Raw genomic sequence first — 26388 nt, 5'->3', positions numbered from 1 at the left:
AATTCAAGAACAGTTTCCTAAAATTAAATATCAAACCAGTGAAAGCAAAAGCAATTCATTATGAAAAATGTCAGGACCTCCTCCAGCTAGCTGAACTGCTCAGAGACAGAAAACACAGTGTGAAAGGATACTTTAGACATGTGTTGTAGGCAGAATTCTAAGATGGTCTTAAAAATTCCTGTTTCCTGTTGTATACACCCTGTGTCAGTCCCTCCCTTTGTGTGGGGGTGGGACTTGTGAACATGTTCACCATGTATGATGAAAGTGAAGAAATTTTGCAAATTTAATACAGCTCCCTATCAGTTCCTTCCAAGTTAAATAAAAGGGAGTGATTAATCTGGTGAGTCTGATCTAATTACATGATTTCTCCAAAAGAGGGTCGGGCATTCTTTGAAGTTAGAGGCCTGCGAGGCAAAGATTCTCTTTGTTGTTGAAAAGCAAGGAGCAAGGAGCAAGCTGCCATGAAATCTATAGCTACTAGGAAATTATTCTTACCAACAACCTGAGAGACTTTAGGTGAGGATGCTTCTCTAGTCAAACTTCCAGATTAGAATGCAATCTAGCTGACACTTTGGTTTCATCCTTGTGGGACCCTGAACAGAGAGCCCAGTTAAGACATGCCTAGATCTATGACATATAAACACTGTAAGATAAATCGGTGTTATTTCCAGCCACAGAGATTGTGGTAATCTGTTACACAGCAATAGAAAACAAATACAACAGGCAATTTCTTATTAATGTAAGTGACTTTCACATTTGTGGAAAACATTGTCAGTTAAAGTAAAAATTCAGTTCCAAATTTTTAGATAATTTATACAGACAATTATTTTTTTCTCATATTTTCTTATTTTAATTGTTTCGGTTAAATAATTTTCTTAATATTTACACTGATGTCATGAAGCAGTAATAGTTTGGGGAAAGTAGAGCAATATATCTCATTTGACAGTCAACTCTGGACACTTCAGCAATCTGTGCTTAGAGAGACATGTACTTTTTAGCTGACCGTTTATCTAAACTATAGCCTTGCCACATGACAAGGATGACCTCAGATCATAGACACAAGACTTCTTAAAGTCTTCCCAAAGCTTTATGGAATATTATTTAGATGGTATCAATGTTTCATATGTGATTTTCACATCTCTGTCTATTGATGCATATGTGATAAAATTTATAATTGTACTATTTAACTACAGTCCCCACATGTTTGAATCCTTCATATCAATTTTGAAAAATTGTTTTTTTGGAACCCTTGCTTATTTTTCATGATAAAATTTGACTTAGTTATAATGTATCTTAATTTTGTGATTTTATGAGGAATTATATATTCAGAATTACAGGTTAAATTTTCAGACATTAGGAATATCATCTACAAGGAAGATTTTGTTCATAAATATGCATTTGACACTGACACACAGGTATCAAACATGGTTTGCCATTGTGATTTTTTCTTTTTTCTTTGCTTTTCTTTCTGTGCTAGTTATTAATATATTTAAAGTCCTGATTTTAATTTTCATTTTTTACCAGGTTTCTAGCTCATAGATCTTATATGTCAAGTGAGGAAACTTTATTTATGGAAAAGAATCCAGTCTAACTAAACCTTTCCATGTGGTTACAGAGGAAATTTTAGGGCAGCAGAAGTCCCACACCATTTCCTTAACACAATTGCCTAACTTATTGGTTGGCCTCCTGTATTAATACCTCTTTTATCATTTATGCCAGAACTGTATTGATCTAATCTTCGATTCTCTTTCAGGGGCTGCTGAACTCATCCTTGATTCTGTCAAGCTATCCTCAATCTGTATAATTGGTCCCTGTGTGGTTGTAGGTAGGTGAATCCACGGTAGGATGTTACAAGTAGTTTTCACCCTTCTTCTGGGACCTGTAGTCATGTAAGCCTTTCTTACATTTTATCATTTTCGTGCTGCATGAAATAACTCATATTTTTTCAGGTTGATTTTGAAAAGAAACACTTACTTTATATTGAAGTAAATGAAAATATTCATCTGCATTCTTGTTATTAACACTTTACAGAGAAAGGGAGAGATCAAGAGAACAAAAGTACATGTTACTAACATTTGAAATATGTTATGAAAGACAATAATAAAAATCTCTAAGAAATCTATGTAGAATATAATAGGTAAATTATGTAGTTCACTGTATATAGTACCAGAAGCTTAATCCATATGATTATGTAACAGTCATGTGGTTACTACTTATTTGACAAGCTATATTAGAAACTGACTCTTGCTCCTGACTCCTGACTAATATTTTGGACAAATTAATTTCTCTCGCTGAGAATATCTGAACTCACAGGCCTGATCATCTGTTTATACGAAGGACAATTAAACTTGATTGTCAGAATGAGAAACACACTTTCTCTTAAGAGATTTGACCAATGGCTTTATTCAGAAAAATACCAAATTTGCCAAATAGCATTTGTTGGCTAATAAATCATCACCCCCAATAAAGAAGGGTTTTGTTGCTGCAGCTCTTGCTGTGCTGAATCTCACTAAAGTTCTATTTTGTCCCTGAACTCCAGAGCCAAAAATCATGTATTGTAATAAGGTGCAATAAATTTAAACATAAATAGTTAGAACCCTTGGGAAAAATAATTTGTCAATACAGAAGTAGTTCAAAGATTAAACTACTCTGAAGAAGCCGCTTTTTAGGGAAAATTACACCTTGACTTTAACGTACCTCACCTTGTGGCAGCAGAAAACAAAAAAAGAAAGAAAATCACTCACTTTACTCGCAAGGGTTCACACTTAAAACTCTAATCCTTTGACTTCACTAAATTCTATCTTGAGGCATAAATTTAGTGGATACACAGGGCTCCTATAAGCTTAGAATAATTTTAAACCTATTTCCTGAGAAGATTAAAATATTGTATATATTTATTTTCAAATATTTTCTAGAAAGTGGTTTTTGACAAATGTTTCATCTAAAAATTTAATATCTATAAATAAGATGCAAAAGAGTCAATAAGAATAAAAATGTAGGGGCAGTGGACCAGTGGACAGTGGTTGAGTGTCTTACTGAATCACATGAAGTTTTCCTCATCTACACTCCTCCAGCTGATCCAAAACATGCTCAGATGATACACAGGTATCATCCAGAGCTTGACATAATGACTTTCCTTTTTTGTTCCATGCACTGATCACTTGCTAGTATATTTAAAGACATAATCTTAATTTTCATCCTCTCGATTGTGTCTGGCTAGGAGCCCACTTAGTGAATTGAGTGAAAAAACAGTTTATTAAAGCAAACCTAATCTCTACTTTACTCAGAAGTGACCCATCCTGACCTTAGTGAAGCTGGAGACTTATGTTTGGAAACAGCCCACAGATTTTATTTTCAGAATTCTTTAGTACAAAGCCCAAGAATCTTGTTTAGATTTTTTGCTGACTTGAGTACTCTCAATGAGAGAACTTCAGGGACTAGCTGGGTTTGATCTTGGCGGCAATAGTGCTGCTCTCTGTGGGAATGTACGTGAGTGTGTGGAGATGGGAGGTGTGTGTGTAAATTATTTTGGTTTGGTTGTGCTTGATGGGGGTGTGGTGGCATGGCAGTGAACAGACTATAAACCATTCATTCTGTCTTTTCAGTTCCTTTCTTGTATTCAAAAAAAAAAATCGCTGTTTTTGTTTTTTCACATGTTGTCTTTCTGAAAACGTACTGTTTTCTAATACAGTGTTTCTAGCTTTTGAAAGCTGTTAAAAATGATTGTTTTAAGTCAGTTTATATCTCAATGTTGAGGACTGTGGTATCCTTATTGACATTCCCATCTATTACCTAAAAATATCTAATTATCAATAACTTATTAAGCCTATTCTTATTATATATACATTTTTTTTAAGAAAGACTTTTTTAAAATTTTTATTTATTTTTGGCTGTGTTGGGTTTTTGTTGCTGCATGTGGGCTTTCTCTAGTTGCGGCGAGCGGGGGCTACTTTTCATTGTGGTGCCCAGGCTTCTCATGGTGGTGGCTTCTCTTGTTGTGGAGCATAGGCTCTAGGCACATGGGCTTCAGTAGTTGTGGCTCGCGGGCTCTAGGGTGCAGGCTCAGTAGCTGTGGCGCACAGGCTTAGTTGCTCCACGGCATGTGGGATCTTCCTGGGCCAGGGATGGAACGCATGTCCCCTGCATTGTCAGGCGGATTCTTAACCACTGCGCCACCAGGGAAGTCCTATTCTTATTATATTTTATAAAGTAAAATGATCACTGTATATAAACAAATAAAAATATACTTACTGTAGTAGTTTGTCTCAGATGGTGGGTATACCATAAGGGAAACCAGTGAGCCAAACTTGGATTAAACCTATGTTCTTACAAACATTAGTAACATAACTTTGCGAAAATTATTTATTCTGTCATCCTGAGGGTTTTTATCTGAAAACTTGAGATAATAATATCACATTAATCTTTACAATATTTTAAACATAGCAGGTAATTGGAAGTTATTACTTTGAATTTGGATCTGCATATGCATCGCCTAACTTTTCCTCTTGTAATATTTATTTGCATTGATGGTTCTTAAAAAAATCTGATCAGATAAACTATGTACTTGCCATGTGTTGATATAGCCTACTGGAAAAAAAATGGAAAAGTGTTCTTAATACCAACGTCCTTTTAACAAAAAGGGGTATCAAAATGTAGAAGGGGGTCTTCCAGCAATATTATCTATAGTACAATTTTTATATTTTCAAATTGCTAACCAAGTTAAATCAGATTCTTTCAGAATGCAAGCACTCTGTGAAATGTGAAATTCTTACAGGCATTGTGCTAACTAGGTTACTTCCATTAGCATTATTATCTGCAAAAAGTGTGTGATGGCATCTTCCATGAATTTTATATATAAAAATTATTAATTACAGTAATTAAATTATTTTACCTCAAAACTTAAAAAAGTAATAATTTATATCATCCAATTGCTATAAAGCAGTGAAAATTTCACTCATTCCTCTCTAGTTTAACCCATTGCAGTTATTAAATCTGAACTCCAAGAATCCTGAAATGCTAAATTTATTCATAATTGAATTTGAAATTGTTTAACAGTTGATAGTGGACAACAAGGCCTTAACCTTTTCTTCATCTTGACTGAAAACTAGATAGGATGCTTCTTGCTGTGGGCTCCTGACTTTCCCCTCACCCTGACCCTTAAGGACTCAAGATGGCCTAACCACAGAGGTCCCTCCCCTCTCTTTTCCTAGAACATTTACTTTAGAAAACTTGTAATTTCTTTCTCTGCCCCTTTGAGAATTTAAATATTTCAAAAAGCTTCTTGCATGATCCAGCAATTCCACTTCCAGGATTTATCTGAAGGAAAAAAAAACACATATTCAAAAAGATATCTGGGGCTTCCCTGGTGGCGCAGTGGTTGAGAGTCCGCCTGCCGATGCAGGGGACACGGGTTCGCGCCCCGGTCTGGGAAGATCCCACATGCCGCGGAGCGGCTGGGCCCGTGAGCCATGGCCGCTGAGCCTGCGCGTCCGGAGCCTGTGCTCCGCAACAGGAGAGGCCACAACAGTGAGAGGTCTGCGTACCGCAAAAAAAAAAAAAAAAAAAAGATATCTGCACCCCAGTGTTCATTGTAACATTACTTACAATAACCAAGACATGGAAGCAATCTAAACATCCATCAATAGATGAATGGATTTTTTAAAAAGTGATAAAATTTAAAATATATATATATTATACAATAAAGTTCAATCATTAAAAAATAATGAAATCTTGCCATTTGAGACAACATGGATGGACCTTGAGAGCATTACACTAAGTGGAATATGTCAGACAGAAAAAGATAAATATCACATGATCTCACTTATATTTAGAATCTTAAAAAACAAACAAAAGCAAGCTCATGGATGTAGAGAACAGATTGGCGGTTGCCTGAGGCAGAGGGCTGTGGGTAGGCAAAATGAGTGAAGGGGGTCCAAAGGTGCAGATTTCCACTTACATAATGAATAAGTCATAGGGATATAATGTACAGCATGGTGACTATAGTTAACAATACTGTATTTTGTATTTGAAAGTAGCTATGAAAATGGATCTTGCAAGTTCTCACCACAAGGAAAAAAACTGTAACTACATATGGTGACAGATATTAACTGGACTTATTTTGGTGATCATTTTGCAATAATATATACAAATGTAAAATTATTACATTGTACACCTGGAACTAATATAATGTTATGTCCATTATATCTCAAATACATACATACATGCATACATGTATAAATTCCTCTTGCCAGTTTTACCACCAGGGGCTGTTTTTCTCAAGGACCGGGGAGCCATTTCTTTGAAATGTAATCATCAAGGAAAATAGGGCCCCTGTTCCCCAGTCTCTGTGGGAGGGTAGGAGCCTAACTGAGAAGGAGCCTTGCTCCAACTTGTAAAACTACCACCTGTTCTGAAGGAAGGAGAAAGTTTACTTTTCCTTTGGGTACAGCCAATTAGCAAACACTGAAGAACTACAATGCCCCTCACCCAGCTCTTAAAAACTCTCCTCTTTTCTTTCAGTGGAACTGAGTTCAGAATTCATTCTGGTCTCTCTCCCCTATTGCCTAGAATAAATTTGATCTTGCCTGTTTAACATTGCCCAGTGTAATTTTTGCTTTAAGAATGTCCAATAAATCAGCTTGAACTTTTCTTATTATAAAATATGTGAGTGGTAACACATGTCCCCAGTGAAGATCACTTGGATAAACTTTTGCATAAATAATTATACTCTTGTTTCCGTACTTGAAATGAAAAACAGGAGAAAAAGCATGGTGAGTAGAAAATAGAAAGGGTTTTCCAAGAAAGGCTGAAAATAGATCATAAGGTAACAAGGAACTAATAATTAAGAAAATATTCACAAAAATAAATGTTGTATAGGTGTTGATAATACTTTTTATGTAATTAAAATCTAGAACCCATTTAAATATCTGATATTGAGCACTCAATATATATTAGATTTATCGTATTTATAGAAAGTGATATCAGACTTTAAATGAATGATATTTGATTTTTAAAAGGGATAGATTATAAAAGGATTAAATTTTGTTTTCAGACCAACAGTGGGGCCCAACAATGAAAAGGATCTGATGAAGCTATCGGGGAGAATTTGGTCCTTTCTCTCTAATTTGGCTCCCAGAAGCTGACTCTGAGGTTCAAACTTTAGACTACTTAGAATAAGTAACTATATTGTGTATCTACATTATTCTCCACTTATTTTAGATATGGTAGCTAAAAACTAGCCCCCTTTGCTTGTGTTTCCTGGGTATAGTCTGGGCTACATTAGAATAGAATTTGTACAAAAAATTACACAAATAACAATGTTAGAGATGACACAATCAAAATAGGATAATTGTAATTTAATGCAAAGTTCTGTTCTGTATTTGGTGCATATAGTATTCAACAAAATTTAATTTCCAGGAATTTGAGATTTTCCTATGATATTGCTTTCCTTTTTAAAAACTTGGTCTAATTGTCATTTATTCTGTTTTTTTCCCCAGCTTTATTGAGATATAAATGACATATAACCTTGTGTAAGTTTAAGGTATACAAAGTGTTGATTTGATACATTTATGTATTGCAAAATGATTACCACCATAGCATTAGCTAACACCACCATCCTGTCACATAATTACCATTTCCTTTTTGGGTGAGAACATTTAAGATCTGCTCTCTTACCAACTTTCAAGTATACAGCTGACCCTTGAAGAAACACAGGTTTGAATTACATGGGTCCACTTGTATGTGGATTTTTTTTCAATGGTAAATACTACAGTACTATACCGTTGGAGGTTGATTGAATCTGCGGATATGGATTCTTGAATATGGAGCAACCACATATTTGAAGGAACCAAGTATACGGAGGGCCACCTATAAGTTATATGCAGATTTTTGACTGTGTGGAGGGTCTATGCTCCTAACCTCTGTGTTGTTTGAAGGTCAACTGTATAATACAGTGTTATTTGCTGTTATCACCATGCTGTGCTTTAGATCCATAGAACTTGTTAATCTTAGAACTGGAAGTTTGTACCCTTTGGCCAATATTTTCCCATTTCCCCATTGCCCCAGCTATCTAATACACTATATGATTTTAGATCAACTTACGTTTTATTGACTTGTTTATGATCCTACATATTGTGTGTCTAATTGACTGTAGCATGTAAACTTAGAAAGAATGTGTATTCTGCTGTTGTAGGTTGTAGTGTCCTATAAATGTCAGTTAGATTCAGCTGGTTGATTCTGAGCTTCTGTATTTTTACTGATATTTTATCCAGGCGTTATATCAACTACTGAGACACAGGTCTCAATGACTTATACTGTACTTGTGCAGTTGTCTATTTCGTCCCTTAATGTTCTCAGTTTTCTTCATGTATTTTTGAGGCGCTGTTATTAGATGTGTATACATTTATAAATGTTATGTCTTCCTAATGAATTGCCCCTTTAATCCTTATGTAAGGCTAATATATATCCCTGGTGATAAGCTTTGTCATGAATTCACCTGATACTGAAATTGTTAGCTCAGTCTTCTTATCCTTAGTGTTTTCATGGTGTTTATTTGTCCATCCATTTACTTTCAGCCTATCTGTGTCTTATTAAAATTTTTCTCCTAAAGGCAACATTTGATTGGTCATGATTTTTATTCATTCTATCAGTATTTCTTTACAATTATAGTGGTCAGGCTATTAACATTTAATGTAATGATCAATATGGTTGCATTGGTCTACCAATTTTATTATTTGTTTTATGTTTGCTCCCTTTCCTTTTGTTCCTCATTCCCCCTTGCATGCCCTCTTTTGGATTATCTGTTATTGTCACTGTTATCCCATTTTAATTTATCTTGACTTTTGGTGTATTTCTAGTGTGTTTGTGTGAGAGCATGTGCACATCAGTATGTGTGTGTGTGTATTTGCCTTAGGAATTATAACAGAAACTTTCACAATTAACTTAGAACTAATATAGTAACACTGGATATAAAATACCTTGCAAACTTATAGGTATTATACCTTTAATGACTTCTCCAATGACCTTTATGCTAGAGGAGTGATGTATATTACATCCCTATATTCAGAATCATACCAGACAATGTTATTGATGTAAGCAGTCACATATTTTATATTTATTTATTTATTTATTTATGCCTGCATTGGGTCTTCGTTTTTGCACGCAGGCTTTCTCTAGTTGTGGACAGCAGGGACTACTCTTCATTGCAGTGTGTGGACTTCTCATTGTGGTGGCTTCCCTTGTTGTGGAGCACAGGCTCTAGGTGCATGGGCTTCAGTAGTTGTGTCACTTGGGCTCAGTAGTTGTGGCTTGTGGGCTCTAGAGCACAGGCTCAGTAGTTGTGGTGCACAGGCTTAGTTGGTCCGTGGTATGTGAGATCTTCCTGAGCCAGGGTTTGAACCCATGTCCCCTGCATTAGCAGGCAGATTCTTAACCACTGTGCCACCAGGGCAGTCCCAGTCTCATATATGTTAAATAACTTAAGAGGAAAATAGTTTTTTTAAGTATATTTACTCAGATATTTACCACTTTTATTGTTACTGCATCCTCAAAGATCCATATTTCCATCTGGTGTCTGTCATCTCTCTTCAGTGTGAAGGACTTTCTTTAGCAATTCCTATGGAGCAGTTATGATGTTGCTGAATTCTTAGTTTTCTTTCATTTGAGAATGCTTTTGTTCTTGAAGGGTATTTCACTGGGTATTTTTTATGCCCCAATCTCTTTCTCCTTTCATTCTAGTATTCCAATGCACATTTGTTAGTTCTTTTGGTAATACTTTACCCCAGGTTCCTGCAGCTGTGTTCATTTTATTGAAATTGTGTTTCTCTTTTTTTTCAGACTGTGTAATTTCTATTGACTTATTTTTAAGATCACTATGTATTTGTTCTGATGCCTATATTCTATTCTTGATATTTTATATTTTCTTTAAATTTCAGAAATTTTAATTTTCAGTACTGAAATTTCCATTTGGTTCTTTTCTATAGTTTCTGTTTCTCTCCTGAGTATTCCAGTTATTGAAAGTGCTTCATGTAATTCCCTTTGATTCATGTTGGTGAGTTATAAAAACTGATTTAAATATTTATCTGATAATTTCAACATTTGGATCATCTTGGAGTTGACATCTTAGTTCAAGATGCTGTATAACAAAGTACCATAGATTGGATTGTTTAAGCAATAAAAATTTCTTATAGTTCTGGAATTTGAGAGTTCAAAGATCAAGGCACTAGAATACTTGGTGTCTGGTGAGAGCCCACTTCCTGGTTTGTAGAAGGCCATCTTCTCCTTTGTTCCTACATGGGGAAGAAAGAGAGGAAAACAAACTCGCCTGTGACTCTTATAAGGGCACTAATCCTATTCATGAGGGCTCCACCCTGAAAATCTCATCTAATCCTAATTACCTCCCCAAGGGCCCCCTTTAAAACCATCACATTGGGGGTGGGGTTTCGACATGTGAATTTTGAAGGGACACATTCAGTCGACAGCAATATATCCCAATTTTCTTTCTACTTGAGAATTGGCCACATTTCCCTGGCTTACTGTATGTTGCATAATTTGGGGTTATATCCTGGAAATTTTGAATCCTTTGTTGTGTAAACTCTGGTTCCATTTGAAAATCTTCTGGAGAATCTTGGTTTTTTTTTTAGCAGTTTATCAACGCAGGTACTTTTGGACTGTTAAGTTTTGTCTCACCTCTTGTGGGCAGCAGTTCAAATAGCACATCAATTCTTTGTCTTTGCTACATTGGTCTGAATGTAGCAAAACATTCTTTCTGAGCATACATGGTTCACAGGTTAGTCTGAAGTTTGAGCAGTGCTTCAAGTTGCAGTTTAGCGATCAATGCCTTTGCTGTGCTGACTTGGGTTTATTCCATCTGTATGTAGTTCAAGGGTGAATAAAGCAGCTATACACGTCTATTTGTAGATTTCTGTGTGGGTATGAGTTTTAAACCTCATTTGGGTAAATACTAAGGAACGTGATTGTTGGATCATATGGTAAGAGTAGTTTTAGTTTCCTAAGAAACTGCCAAACTATCTTCCAAAATAGCTAAAAATGGTACATTCTCATCATTAATGAATGAGTTGCTTTTGTGCCACATCTTTGCCAGCATTTGTGTTGTGAAAGCTTTGGATTTTGGCCATTCTAATACTTGTGTAGTGGTTTCTTGTTGTTTTGACTTAACAATTCCTTAATGACATCTGATATTGAACATCCTTTCACATGGTTATTTGCAAGTTGTGTATCTTCTCTATCTACTCTATGTTCAGGACTTTTGTCCATTTTTAAACTGGGTTTGTCATTTTTCTATTGTTGAATTTATCTTTCATAAAAAATTACTTCTTCCTGAATTCTTTCCCAATCTCCTTAAAAATTGAAAATAATCCTTTATTTTAAAATAATTTCAGAAAACTAATTTATATATGTACTAAAATTAGAAGCATGAGTACTGAAGACCGGAAGAAAAAGAGGGTCTCCAAATCATTATATATAATGCAACCACTCTATTCACACAACTTTGAAATAAGTACAAAATAACATTTCAGTTGATTTAGATGTGTGCCAGCACCAAGTATTCATTGTCTTAAAAGAGAAAGGCAAACATAATGCATTCTTATTGGTAATAGTTAGAAACGTTTTCCTTTTTTATTCTCTGCTTTAACCTAATAGGTTTTCTGTTGAGAGACAAAGTAAAGCAATAAGAGAGAAAATAATTCATTTATTTTTATTTATACATTTGGAATTAACTAGATGATGTGGTTATGGAGATGAAAAAAAGAAAGTCATCACCATTAAAGAACCCAGGGGTGTATAGTAAAGAAAATCTCGGTTACAACACATCATAAATACCCAGGGAATCCCGTGAGAGACTGGGAGAGTCCAGGAAAGATTTAATAAAAATAGGATCCTTGAACCAATCATTAAAGACAGGAATAAGCACAAAGGTAGAGAAGAGGAACAAACGAATATTGTTCTAGTAAGAATGAATAAGCAAATAAAATGAAAGTACAAAAATCCAGGGAAGTTTAAAGACCTGTCAAATTGGGGTATACCCTGTAAAGTAGGGAGAAGGAAGAAAGTGAGGACTGTGGAAGGCCTGAAGATGAAGTATCTGGGTCTCCTGTTAAAACATAATTTCACATACACACACACACATACACACACACACACACACACACACACACACACACAACATTAGAATAATGAAAGGCTTTCTGAAAATAGGAAAGGACCTGAGAGTTTAATTGAACAGTTTTTTGTTTGTTTTAGTTCTATCTCTGTTGATTAAAATTTCTAAGTTTCAGTTTGCTCATTTTTACAAATGGAGATAATAAGAACCACCTCTCCTCTCAGATTCTTGTGTAGATTAAAATGGAGGAATAGTTTTTTAATTTCTCATCATTTTTATTGAGGTATAATTGACACAAAACATTGTATTAGTTTTGGGTGTACAACATAATGATTCAATATTTGTATACATGACAAAATGATCACCTCAATAATTTTACCTACTATCTGTCACCATACATAGTTATAAATTTTTTTTTCTTATTTTTTTTTCTTGAGATGAAGTCCTTTATGATCTACTCTCTTAGTAACTTTCAAATATGCAATATGGCATTATTAACTATAATCACCATGCTGTACATTGTATCCCAATGAGATAACATTTTTAATGTTCTGCCTGCCACTTGGCAAACATAAAAAATGGTAATTAGTATCATAACCATTAGAGCAATTATATATGTCATTTGAATAAAAACTTTAAAAACTAGATTCTACCATGGTTTATTCACTTCTAGATGCCTAAACGTATTTTGTTTTCCTTTAGAACACTACCTAAAAAGACACTTCTATGTATCTCTGAAACCTTTATTTCTAAAATTTTTTCCTCAGGTGAAAGTAACATTTATTTGACACATCAGAGCATCTCTGAATATATTTGAGGCTTCAACTGCCTTTACATTTTCTTTCCCTTCATTTCTCTGTGAGAGGAGATAAATTGATCATGTTCCCTTGAACAAATTGGACCATGGACACTTTCATTTGGTTCAGAGATTACATTATATTTTGGAATTGGCAAGGACCCAGAGGCTTTCCTGCTTGTTATTTTTGGCGTTCATTATATTATGTTCATCAGATCTCTCTGAGCACATGTGCACATTGATTAAAACAGCAAAATGATTAAAGCAATGCATCAAGTGACAATCTCCAAACAACCTGAAAACCCCAAAGAACTTCCTTCCCCAAGCTAGACAAGCACAAACGTTTAGTATTCATTTTTTCACACTGGCAAGAGTATTTCAAAAATTTAGGAAACATAGTTTCAAGTGGGAAAGGTTGATGTACAATGAGCTTTTTGAGAAATAGTTAGCTAATTTGTCTCTTTTCCTCAAGGGGAATATTGATGCAAATTGGGTACAAGTCCCACCATAATTCCTAAATTTTAAATACTAGACTTATTCCATGGTCATATATGGTGATGACAGCAGTATATAGCTAAGGGCCCATAGGGTAAAAAAATATTCAAAATAGTTAATAACAATATATATAAATTCCATGCATTATTATTATATTTAGATAAATAAAAATGCATTAAAGAAAACTTTAAAATATAGTTTTATATTAATATTATTATACAATACGTATTCTAAAAAATATTTAATAACCCAGGATAAAAGGAAAAGAAGTGAAAAGAATGCATCAAGCTACTGATTAATATCAATATATATCAAATTGAGTTGAAATTATGTTGAAGAGAGCAACTCCAATTTTGGATACAGGATAAAAGGTGGATTTTGATGGGAAACCTCATTTTATAGTCATTTCTCAAGGAAAAAATAATCCTGAAAACAAACTCTATCTGGCATTTTGAGTGTAATACTTAAAGAATTTTTGAACCCTTACATGACCTGACTGAATAAGGCAGAGGCTAGAATGTGTGGCTAGATTGGAAAGGCAGGATGAAGAGGGACAATAGGTTTTGATTACTGGGCATCTAGGGATAAGGTAGATGGTATTTAATGACTGGGGAAGAATTCCAGTAACTCTTCAGCACATGTGAATAAAATATGAAATGATACTTTTTTTTTCAATTTGCTGAACACACTCCCTAAGCAAACAAAAACTAAAAATGAATGAAGAGATATCAAACAATCGTGCAAAGGAGGCTAAAGGTGATGCTCATTTAGACTAATAGACTGAAGGTAGCAGTTGTCTCTGTCAAAATATCTAGCCTTCTCCTTTTGTGACAATTACCTCCTGACCACAGATTCTTTCTAATCTTGTAATATGCTCCCCAGATCTTTGCCTGGCTGGCTGCATCTTATCTATTTCAACTGCTGGTTATATTTTCATCATTCAGCTCTTACTAGTAATCTTTTTGACATATTTGCTTATTTTTTTTATCTCCCACCCCTAGAATATAAGGTCCCAGAAAGAAGGGTCTGAGCAGATCACTCTTTTGCCAGTGCCTAGAACAGTGCTGAGCACAAAGCAAGTGATTAATAAACACTTTCTTTTTAATGACTAGCTTATATTTTTGGGGGTGTGTGCAGCAAATTTTATCAATGGAAATGCCTGGTCTTCTTGGGCACAGTGTTGATTAGAAAGCTGATAGAACAATTTGTTCACATAAATAGATGATAAAATTTGTATTTATAGCTGGAAAAATCAAGTCCACCTCCCACTAAATGCCCTCAGTTCATAATATAAAACAGAAAACATTATACACTTTTATGTGTGTGGGGCTTGCTTCTTCACGTTCACTGACTCAGGTATGTCCTGCAACCTTGTGTACATCTACCCAAATGTTCTGTCTCTTTAGGTCTCAACTCTAAAGGTAACCCACAGTGAAGGCGTCTGGACCACTTCAATCAGAATTAATGGCATGTTTCTATTAACCCCTCTGTAATATAATAATACTCGGCTTGTATTATAATTAACAAAATCTTTACTCTGCCTTATTCTTTAGCTGTTTACGTGGATAACTTTCTCTTACACAGCAAGCTAATTAAGGGAAGAAACAACATTATTTATCTTTCCATTATTGACTGTACCTAGCAGAGTAGCCTGTACCTACTATGTTCTGAATTAATAAAATTAATGTAATTAAACTAACATAAACTTAAGAGTTCTTTTCAAAGCCCTGGGAGAAATAACTAGAAAATGAGGTTTGTGCAATTGTTGCTATATAGCATCTTTTTACTAATAAATAAGGAACAATTATAATGTAATTTATATATCCAATAGGTGTTGCCTTGGTCTAAGTTGTCAGATACAGTGGAATGAGGGTAGAGTAGAAAACAGTCCATTGTGAGAAGGCGAAAATGAACTCTTTGTTACAGTATAAATGGAATAACATTGGTAATCACTACTGAGGGAAATTTGACAATATGTATCAGTTTCTAAAATAGGCATGCTCTTCAACTAACCAATCTTCTACAAATTTATCTAAGGTGATAGTTGGAAAAGTATGCAAAAAAATGTAACTATAAGAAATTCACCATTAAATTGTATATAATAGTGAAAAACTTTGGCAAACCACATTTTTTTCAAAATAAGTATTTGGTTATAGACGTTAGGTTGTATACACCATGGGCCATGAGGCCACATTAACTAACCACAGTCTGGCTTGATCACTTACTAACTCTGTGACCTTGAGCAAATCACTTAACCTTTCTGTGCCTGTTTCCTTAACTGTAAAATGTGCATAGGAATAGTGCCCACTTTATAGGGCTATTCTGAGCATTAAATAAACTAATATTGGTATAGTAGTTACAACCATCCCTACTTTACAGTATGAGCTAAAACCTTAAACTATGCTAAATATTCTACACATACATGGAAGTAAATTTTACAGAGATATTTATAGTCATTATCACTAAATTGTGGGTGTATAGATGGTTTTAGATTCCTACTTTTTGTTCTTTTTTTGTTACATATAAGCATTACTTTTGCAATAATTATAACAAAACTTATTTTTAATAAGCTTCTTAATGTCAGTTTCTCAAACAGTGCCAATGTTTGGGAAGCAGGACATAATTATACATATGAATATTTATAGTGAGATGATTCTTCTTAGTCAGCCTTCTTGCAAATTGCAGTGACTTTGTAGCATGACTTAAAAGTAACTACCCTTTCTAGAGGTTATTAATTCTTGGCATCCTCTATATAATTCTTCAATTTACTTGACGTTGCTGAGAATAGGTAGCTGAGTATGGGGACCATCGTGGTGTTAATTCATCACCAGGAGTATGAAAGGGTCCCTCCTGTTCTTCATACATTATTTTTAGTGTGTTTTTACAAAAGGAATGATGATTCTGCCTGGGTTAGACAGCAAGGCACAGTAACACTCAGGAGGGTGGCTATATTTTTTGACATTTGTACAATTTGGGAGGGGAATACTACTTCCTTTTCATTATTTATTTTTCTAAATATGTCTGGGGAAAAATATGACCATGGGAACACTGAGCATGTGTATTCTTTCCTTTTTTTTTTTTTTTTGCGGTACACGGGCCTCCCACTGTTGTGGCCTCTCCCGTTGCGGAGCACAGGCTCTGGATGCGCGGGCTCAGCGGCCATGGCTCATGGGCCCAGCCGCTCCGCGCAGCCTGTGGGATCCTCCCGGACTGGGGCACGAACCCATATCCCCTGCATCGGCAGGCGGACTCTCAACCGCTGCGCCACCAGGGCAGCCCCAGAGCATGTGTATTCTTAATCTGAAACTCTTAGCAAAAAATTGTGGTTTCCTGAGGTACAATAATTTCTGAGAGTGCTTTAACCTCTCCATCTCTGTAACTTCATGGGTAACAGACTGTTTGATAAAAATATTTTTCAACTAGTTTCTACCTTCTTTTAAGGCTGTCATGTGATTCCTCCACTACATATCTTATCCTTCTGATTTTTTTCCCTTACACATATTAAAACATTTCAGAAAGGATAGCTTTTGGAAATAAATTTTAGTTGGTAGGTCAAAGTACAATATTGCACCAGTCAAAGTTAAATAGGGAAGGAAAACTTTATTCAGGGCTATTGCAATAGGAGAGAGAGGCCAGACCTCGGTCTTAACTGTACTGAAACAAAGCTGGGAGGCTTTTTAAACATTGGAGTGAGATAGAGGTCATGGGCCATCTGTGTTTACTAATTGGCTTTCCCACAGGAATAGTAAGCTTTCTCATATCTTCATGACAGGCAGTAGTTTTACCGCCTGGAGCAAGGGTCCCATCTCATTTAGGCTCCTACCTTCCCACAGAGACTGGGGGACAGGAGCCCTGTATTCCTTGATGGTTACATTTCAAAGAAATGGTCCCTGGGTCCTTGAAAAAGATAGCCCTGGGTGATAAAACTGGCAAGAGAATTTTTTTAAAGATTTACATCTTAAAGAGAATGAAAAAGTGTTTTCAATTACAAATTTTTCTTAAGTAAATTTCCTAAGAAAAAGAAGGAGAGGGGAATAGAGTCAGGAAGAAGCCTGTCTGCAATATAAGCTAGCTGAGGGGAACATTAAGGCCATCTTGATAAACATTTAATAATATGCAATTTAGTATTTTATTGTATATCACATGAATAAGGATGAATACAGAATTTGTACTGTTATTATTTATATTCTTTTCATAAACTGTCTTACTGAAGTCTCTTCACACATGTTGTGATATAACTATTATTATTTTCAGTCTTAATTTACAGCTAACCATACTTCAGAACAGAAAGGTTAAGAGAAATTTCCACAACTCCTACACATGACAGAACTGGCAGTTAAGTTCAGATGTCATGTTGCCAGGGGCTGTCATTACTCACTTATACATGAAGAAGTAGTTTTCAACAGCCTGAATGATCTTTGAGGCACCAGATTAACTCTTGGGGATGACAGTCATGAACGAGAAAGGTGCCAAGCGCAGTGCCCAGTGCAAGAAAGACCCTGAAAAAGCCTCTGTAACAAGATGGAAAATAACCCCTTCTTTTAAAAAACTCAAAGTAACTTCTGCATATACTTTTGGCAATGCCAGTGAAATAACTTTGCAATTTATAAAGATATTATAAAGTGTAAGATGGTTTATTGGTATAATGATTGTCCTATGATTTTTTTTTTACATCCACATTTTTGTTTCATTTTTCCTGAAAAAAAATTAATTGATTTTATACTTTCTTCGATTTTTCTGGAGAAAACAATCTGAAACTGCAACCAAATTTCCCCCCCAAATTCTTGTGTTTACTACTTGGGAGGACCACTGACATCCTTGATTTTTTTTTTTTTTAACATCTTTATTGGGGTATAATTGCTTTACAATGGTGTGTTAGTTTCTGCTTTATAACAAAGTGAATCAGTTATACATATACATATGTTCCCATATCTCTTCCCTCTTGCGTCTCCCTCCCTCCCACCCTCCCTATCCCACCCCTCCAGGTGGTCACAAAGCACTGAGCTGATATCCCTGTGCTATGCGGCTGCTTTTAAATTTTTTACTTTAAAATAAAAGTTAATCATGACCAACTAAAAATGATTTTATTCTCCACAACTTTGAAGATGTGTCTCCATACCGTTTGAGGGGAATAAATTATGCTCTTACTTAATCAGTCTGATTCCTTAATGGTTTTAGCGTTGCTAAGAAGAGTATTTGTTACTGTTGCAGGTTGGGTGTCCTAGAGTGCTCTTGGGAAGAAAAAGAAAGGGAATCAGATGGGGCAGAGTGAGAAACTGGGCTGAGATGGAGGAGCTATGAAGCTGGACTGACTCTTAAAGTCACCCTGCATTGTGTGCAGGGAGTGGACATTTATACATAAGGGTGGATCAGTCATTGGATGCAAGCTTTCCTGGGGGCATAGGGTATGACACTGGGCTCTCTCAAATCAAGGGCCATTTTTGAAGAAGGATGACAGCTGGAGGCTGTCAGTTTGAAGCATTGTCAGCAGTTTGCAGAATATATATTTCAGTCATGAATGGGGACTGGAATGATGTAACACAGCATCCAGTACAGTTGAATTTCTTAGACATATAGATACCAATATATACAGATGCCTCCTTAGCTTTTCACTTAGAAAATAGAAACCAAAAAGTGGCCTTAAAGCTTATAATCTCTATCTATCCATATCCTTCCTTTGGCTAGCTATTATAAATAATGAGGGGATGTAGTCAGCATGGGAAAAGAATAAGATTTGAAATCACAATGGCTAGGGTTAAATCTGGACTGTGCCATGCTACTCCTGAGCCAGTCACCCAAGATTAGAAAGCTACATTTTTTTTCTCACAAACCTGGAGGTCTTAGGAGGGCTTTATGTTAAATGCAATGAGTAAATTGAGGTATATAAATAAGACTTAGTGTGTTCTTAACATGAACAAGACACTCTGAAGGTTCCCTAACATATGTGTCTTCATTTGATTATTAAAATTCCATGTTGTAAATTTTTGTTTTTTAGAGAAGAAAATAACTGAGGCTTAGAAAGATTAAGTAACATTATCAATATTATATAGCAAATACTTGGTGGAGCCAGCCTTCAGTTCTAGGCAGTTTGTTTCTTTTTTTGCGGTACGCGGGCCTCTCACTGTTGTGGCCTCTCCCGTTGCGGAGCACAGGCTCCGGACGCGCAGGCCCAGCAGCCATGGCTCACGGGCCCAGCTGCTCTGCGGCATGTGGGATCTTCCCAGACCGGGGCACGAACCCGTGTCCCCTGCATCGGCAGGCGGACTCTCAACCACTGCGCCACCAGGGAAGCCAGCCGCAGTTTGTTTCTATACACTGTGCTGTTAACCATTCTCCTATGCTACATGATCTGATAACAATTGTTATGGTAAAAATAATAATAGCAAATTTTACTCTTATTATTACAGTAATCAGTTGAAAGTAGTAATTTTAACTTATCTAAAGTGGGTAGTATATTTAGAGAGGGGAGACCGATCTGGCTTGAGCAGATAAAGTATTCTAGAAGTATGAAAAATACAGGTAGAAAGAAAGTATCCTGGAACATAAGTCACAGATATCTGAGAAAGTGTCAAAAATTCATAGATGTCTTCTTCCAATGTAGAGTAGCCAAGAAGAGTGGACTGAGCTGTGAGAGAAGAGGTTATGTTTATGTGAGTTTCTGTGGTACCAGAGAGGTAACAAAGTCACTGATGATAATGTTGCCCCTATAGGTAGTTAGGCATCATTATATGTATACAATAAGAGTGTTCCTCTGGAATGCACAACTCAGCTTCTCAGGTCCAAGAAAGATATTCATTACAAGTAAACTTAATGAAATAAGTAGGTTTTCTGTGTATAAATCAAAGATGTGTTTTCAGGGTTCATGTTGTAATTTATTTTAGGATGTGAACTGGAAACACATTGCCAAACTCACTGAAAAAGCAAAGCTAGAAAAATAGAGCTTCTTTAGAATTGGAATAACACAAAAACCCCAGTTGGTGTTTTATCTTTTCACAATGAATTTATTTAGCTATATTGTGATCAATACCATAAGACAATTCAGAGCTTGCTGAAGAGGACTGATTAAACTGTATATGGTTTTTAATGGAAATACTCCTGTCTAAATGGACAGCACAGTATGGTGGCATTAAACTTGTAAGGATACTTTACAGGTAAAGAATAAAAGCTTAATTCCATATAGTAAATTATTTTAGTATATGTGCTGCCGTAGCCAGCAGTTCATGTCGTAAATTAAAACACAACAATGAATGTTGTTTGTGAGATGACACCCAGGTTTTTCAGTTAGAAACCTACGGTACTTATTAACCTACAGTTATTTTTCGCTCCTTGGACACAACACTCTGCACTCACAAAATGTATTTAATTTGAGGACTCCAAAATTCTTAGCACTGAGAAATTCAACAATACAACCTATCAAACAATATGAAGAGCTACACTTTTATTTGTCCCCACTACAAAAGCACTGAAAGGTCAAGAATCTTGCTAAAAGTCACTTGGAGTATCTTTGTTTTAATTTGGATTAGAAGAAAAACAACTTCACACAAAAGTCACAAGTGGAAGCTGGAGGTTATGATTAAATACCGGACAATCACTTAAGGGCATGTTATGAAAGATCTAAATGACAGTCTAAGTCAAGTAGACTTTAATAGTCAATGAGAAACCCTTGAAAATGTAAACATGTCACCCTGAAGAGTGACATGTTTAAAATGGTGCTTTAGGAAGGGTATCATAGTAGAAATGCTCAGTAGGACAAAGTGTCAAGAAAACCAACCAATGGAATGGTGTAATATTCCTGATGAGAGTTACGGAACCTCGAGTAGGACAATGAATAAAGCAATATAGGGCTAATTTTACATGTTTATATCTTTTTTAACAAAATAATATATAACATAGTATATATTTCATAAGTATTATGTATACCATATATAAGGTATAATATATTTTGATGAATATACTTGTGAATCAATAGTTTCCAGGCATCATGATAGCTTTAAAGATATGCATGTGAATGAAAGCAGGCCAATGAGACTGTATTACGGAAATTTGATGGAGCAATAAGGAGAGAGGCTCTTTTGTTCTGGAATTGCTGTGAGGATAAAGCATGAGTATGGAGCTGCTGCTAGACAAATTACCACTACAAGGAAAGATCCCACTTGAATGAAGCCAAAGTAAAAAGTGAGAGGAAGTTTCCTGTTATTACTTGAGCCCTGTGTTCAGTAGTACCTAAAGCTATATAATCTAGACATTTCCATTATGTGAACAGATTCATGTCACTTTTTAGTCTTCAGTGGAGACTAAACAGTCTTCAGTGGAGTTTTTAGTCACTGACAAGTGAAAAAACATCTTTTTAACAAAGTCATAAAATCCAAGGGAACAGAATTTTGAGAGAGAGGTGGTGGGGTTTTAATTAGCAATTTTACATGTTACAGAGTTGAAAATACATGAGTTTGTTATTTGTGATGTTTGACAGCACAGTTTCAGTAAAAGAGCAGTGGTCATAGTAAGACCTTAGTTTGTTAGAGTCTGTGAAGTAGGTAAGTGATGAAGAATAAGCAGCACTTGCAGGCAATCTTTTAGAAATATTGGATGAAGATCGGGGATAAAAAGTAGTCAGAAAAGTAACTATGGTTGAAGGAAGGTTTACTCAGGAAGGAGGGCACTGGAGTGTGTATGGAATTGAAGGCATTGCTGAAGCCACAACCAGACAAAATACAGAAAGGTCTTTGGGCAAAAAAGGAAAGTATAAGCTTATATCATAAGGGCATTAATTACGGCATTACTTATAATAGAGAGCTCTCATCAGAAGCTAGGTAATGTTAAATAATTATCACAAAATAAACTTAAAATACTTAATAGTATATAAAATGCTCATATTAAAAGGTCAAGTGAGGGCTTCCCTGGTGGTGCAGTGGTTGGGAGTCCGCCTGCCGATGCAGGGGACACATGTTCATGCCCCGGTCCGGGAAGATCCCACATGCCGTGGAGCCGCTGGGCCCGTGAGCCTGCGCCTCCGGAGCCTGTGCTCCGCGATGGGAGAGGCCACAGCAGTGAGAGGCCCGCGTACCGCAAAAAAAAAGGTCAAGTGAAAAGTCGTGAAGCATGACACTGTATATAGAATGGAACAGTCTTCTAAAAATAAGAATATATTTTCTGAATTTTTTAATAATAATTTATAGTAAAATGCTTTTAAAAGCATAAGGATATATAGAAGGCATAAAAGGGCAATGAGATAAAAATACAGAATCCAATAGCACATTAAAAGGATCATACACCATGATCAAGTGGGGTTTATCCCAGGAGTGCAAGGATTCTTCAATATATGCAAGTCAATCAATGTGATAAGCCATATTAACAAACTGAAGGAGAAAAACAATATAATCATCTCAATAGATGCAGAAAAAGCTTTCAACAAAATTCAACACCCATTTATGATAAAAACCCTCCAGAAAGTAGGCATAGAGGGAACTTACCTCAAAATAATAAAGGCCATAAATTACAAACCCACAGCCAACATCAATCTCAATGGTGAAAAACTGAAACCATTTCCTCTAAGATCAGGAACAAGACAAGGTTGTCCACTCTAACCACTGTTATTCAACATAGTTTTGGAAGTTTTAGCTGCAGGAATCAGAGAAGAAAAAGAAATAAAAGGAATCCAAATCAGAAAAGAAGAATTAAATATGTCACTGTTTGCAGATTACATGGTACTATACATAGAGAATCCTAAAGATGCTACCAGAAAACTAGTAGAGCTAATCGATGAATTTGGTAAAGTAGCAGGATGCCATTTAATGCACAGAAATTTCTTGCATTCCTATATATTGGTGATGAAAAATGTGAAAGAGAAATTAAGGAAACACTCCCATTTACCAGTGCAACAAAGAGAATAAAATACCTAGGAATAAACCTACCTAAGGCTACAAAAGACCTGTATGCAGAAAACTATAACACATTGAGGAAGGAAATTAAAGATGATACAAACAGGTGGAGAGATATACCATGTTCTTGGATTGGAACAATCAACATTATGAAAATGACTGTACTACTCAAAGCAATCTACAGATTCAATGCAATCCCTATCAAACTGGCATTTTTCCCAGAACTAGAACAGAAAAATTCACAATTTGTATGGAAACACAAAAGACCCTGAATAGCCAAAGCAATCTTGAGAAAGAAAAATGGAGCTGGAGGAATCAGGCTCCTGGACTTCAGACTACTATACTACAAAGCTCCATTAATCAAGACAGTATGGTACTGGCACAAAAACAGAAATATAGATCAATGGAACAGGATAGAAAGCCCAGAGGTAAACCCATGCACCTATGGTCACCTTATTTTTGATAAAGGAAGCAAGAATAAAAAATGGAGAAAAGACAGCCTGTCCAATAAGTGGTGCTGGGAAAACTGGGCAGCTACATGTAAAAGAATGAAATTAGAACACTCCCTAACACCATACCTAAAAATAAACTCAAAATGGATTAAAGACCTAAATGTAAGGCCAGACACACTATAAAACTCTAAGAGGAAAATATAGGCAGAACACTCTATGACATAAATCACAGCAAAATCCTTTTTGACCCATCTCCTAGAGAAATGGAAATAAAAACAAAAATAAACAAATGGGACCTAATGAAACTTAAAAGCTTTTGCACAGTAAAGGAAACCATAAACAAGATGAAAAGACCACCCTCAAAATTGGAGAAAATATTTGCAAACGAAGCAACTGACAAAGGATTAATCTCGAAAATTTCCAAGCAGCTCATGCAGCTCAATATCAAAAAAACAAACAACCCAATCGAAAACTGAGCAGAAGACCTAAATATATATTTTTCCAAAGAAGATATACAGATTGCCAACAAACCCATGAAAAGATCCTCAACATCACTTATCATTAGAGAAATGCAAATCAAAACTACAATAAGGTATCACCTCACACCAGTCAGAATGGCCATCATCAAAATATCTACAAACAATAAATGCTGGAGAGGGTGTGGAGAAAACGGAACACTCTTGCACTGTTGGTGGGAATGTAAACTGATACAGCCACTATGGAGAACAGTATGGAGGTTCCTTAAGAAACTAAAAACAGAACTACCATATGACCCAGCAATCCCACTGCTGGGCATATACCCTGAGAAAACCATAATTCAAAAAGAGTCATGTACCGCAGTGTTCACTGCAGCTCTATTTACAATAGCCAGGGGGGCATGGAAGCAACCTAAGTGTCCACTGACAGATGAATAGATAAAGAAGATGTGGCACATATATACAGTGGAATATTACTCACACATAAAAAGAAACGAAATTGAGTTGTTTGTAGTGAGGTGGATGGACCTAGAGTCTGTCATACTGAGTGAAGTAAGTCAGAAAGAGAAAAACATACACTGTATCCTAGGAAATATATTTGGAATCTTAAAAAAAAAAAGGTTCTGAAGAACCTAGGGGCAGGACAGGAATAAAGATGCAGATGTAGAGAATGGACTGAGGACACGGGGAGAGGGAAGGGTAAGCTGGGACAAAGTGAGAGAGTGGCATGGACATATATACACTACCAAAAGTAAAATAGATAGCTAGTGGGAAGCAGCTGCTTAGCACAGGGAGGTCAGCTTGGTGCTTTATGACCACCTAGAGGGGTGTGATATGGAGTGTGGCAGGGAGACGCAATAGGGAGGAAATATATGGATATATGTATCTGTATAGCTGATTCACTTTGCTATAAAGCAGAAACTAACACACCATTGTAAAGCAATTATACTCCAATAAAGTTGTTAAAAATATATATATGTATATACTAGTTTAGTGTGAGTAAAATTCTAACTTCCGTTTATATTAAAGTAAACTCTTAAAATAGAAACTTGACACATAAAATTTTGTCAAGCTTTCTGGGATTGATTTTAGAGTTAGGTTTGATATCTTATACTGTGCTTTTCTTTCTTAACCATTTTGTGGTGAGTTTCTGTATTTTCTGTCTTGTTATATAACCTGTTTTCATGTACACTTGTTGGATGTTTTTTCTGAACATGTATCAGTAAGAAGGGTGTAGGAAAGTGAAATAGAATTTACATAAAGACATAAAGGTACATTATCAAAAAAGTAATTGCAAATTTCAATGCAGTTTTAGAAATAACTATTAAAGCTTCATATTTCTTAAATATGCCCTTTACTCCATTGCCTGTTGCATTTATTCTTTCCTTAAATATAAAAAGAAAGCCCATTGTTAACAAACGGCAAACCAAAGCCTATGTTTATAGAAAAAGAAAACATAAAGAACTGTGTATTTTTTATTACTCCTAATTCAAGTAATTTTGTAGCATGAGTCCAATAAGTGCTTTAATAAAATGTTGAATTCTGCTCATAAATGGAAACACATACAATGAATGAACACTTTACGTCTAAAAGGAGGAAGGACACTAAACAACTTCTGATAGAAAAAAATTCAACAACAAATGTAGATTTTTATGATGTTAAATCATGTATTGAAAACAAATTATAGACTGTTGAAGTTCAGTTTTCCTCCTCTGAGAAAGACTGGAAGAAGGAATCAAATGTCTCTCCCAACTTTATTTATGGAATAAAGCTATTCAAAATTTTCTTAACGTACTTTTCTCTATCATGGCCTTAGCTAAGATAAATTAATAAATTAATATCAAGCGTGGCATTTTTAAAATAACACAAATATACAAGTTAGAAAAGATTATAATGGTATTTCAAGTGATCTTCTAAAGTGTCAGACCTGCATAAAAATAAAACAGAATAAACAGAAAAATAAAATATTAGTTTAAGGATTACGGTTCATTACCACTCCCCTGTGTCTGGCCTTTCTTAAGAGGAAATACAACTTGCTGTGTAGAGAACAATAGAAAACATCTGGAGAGAACAACCAGAATGGTTAAAACAAAATCTTAAAGCCATACTTTTCAAAAATGGATTAATGCGGTACTTGTCAAAATTTGCTGGTATATATGTATTCACCCAT

At 35.5% G+C, this 26388-nt stretch overlaps 1 long non-coding RNA gene across 1 annotated transcript in view; it reads left to right on the top strand.

Annotated features, from left to right (window-relative positions):
- The window catches only part of LOC137227839 (uncharacterized), a 406963-nt gene that overhangs the window by 74512 nt on the left and 306063 nt on the right, over positions 1-26388 (top strand). Inside the window, exon 2 of the long non-coding RNA XR_010945021.1 lies at positions 1754-1825. This is a non-coding gene — a long non-coding RNA (uncharacterized lncRNA). The remainder of the gene's footprint in view (positions 1-1753; positions 1826-26388) is intronic.

Source organism: Pseudorca crassidens, chromosome 7, assembly GCF_039906515.1.
Source record: "Pseudorca crassidens isolate mPseCra1 chromosome 7, mPseCra1.hap1, whole genome shotgun sequence".
In the NCBI taxonomy this organism is placed as follows: domain Eukaryota; kingdom Metazoa; phylum Chordata; class Mammalia; order Artiodactyla; family Delphinidae; genus Pseudorca; species Pseudorca crassidens.
The sequence above is the reverse complement of the archived record's forward strand: the minus strand, read 5'-3'. Positions and strand labels throughout refer to the sequence as shown.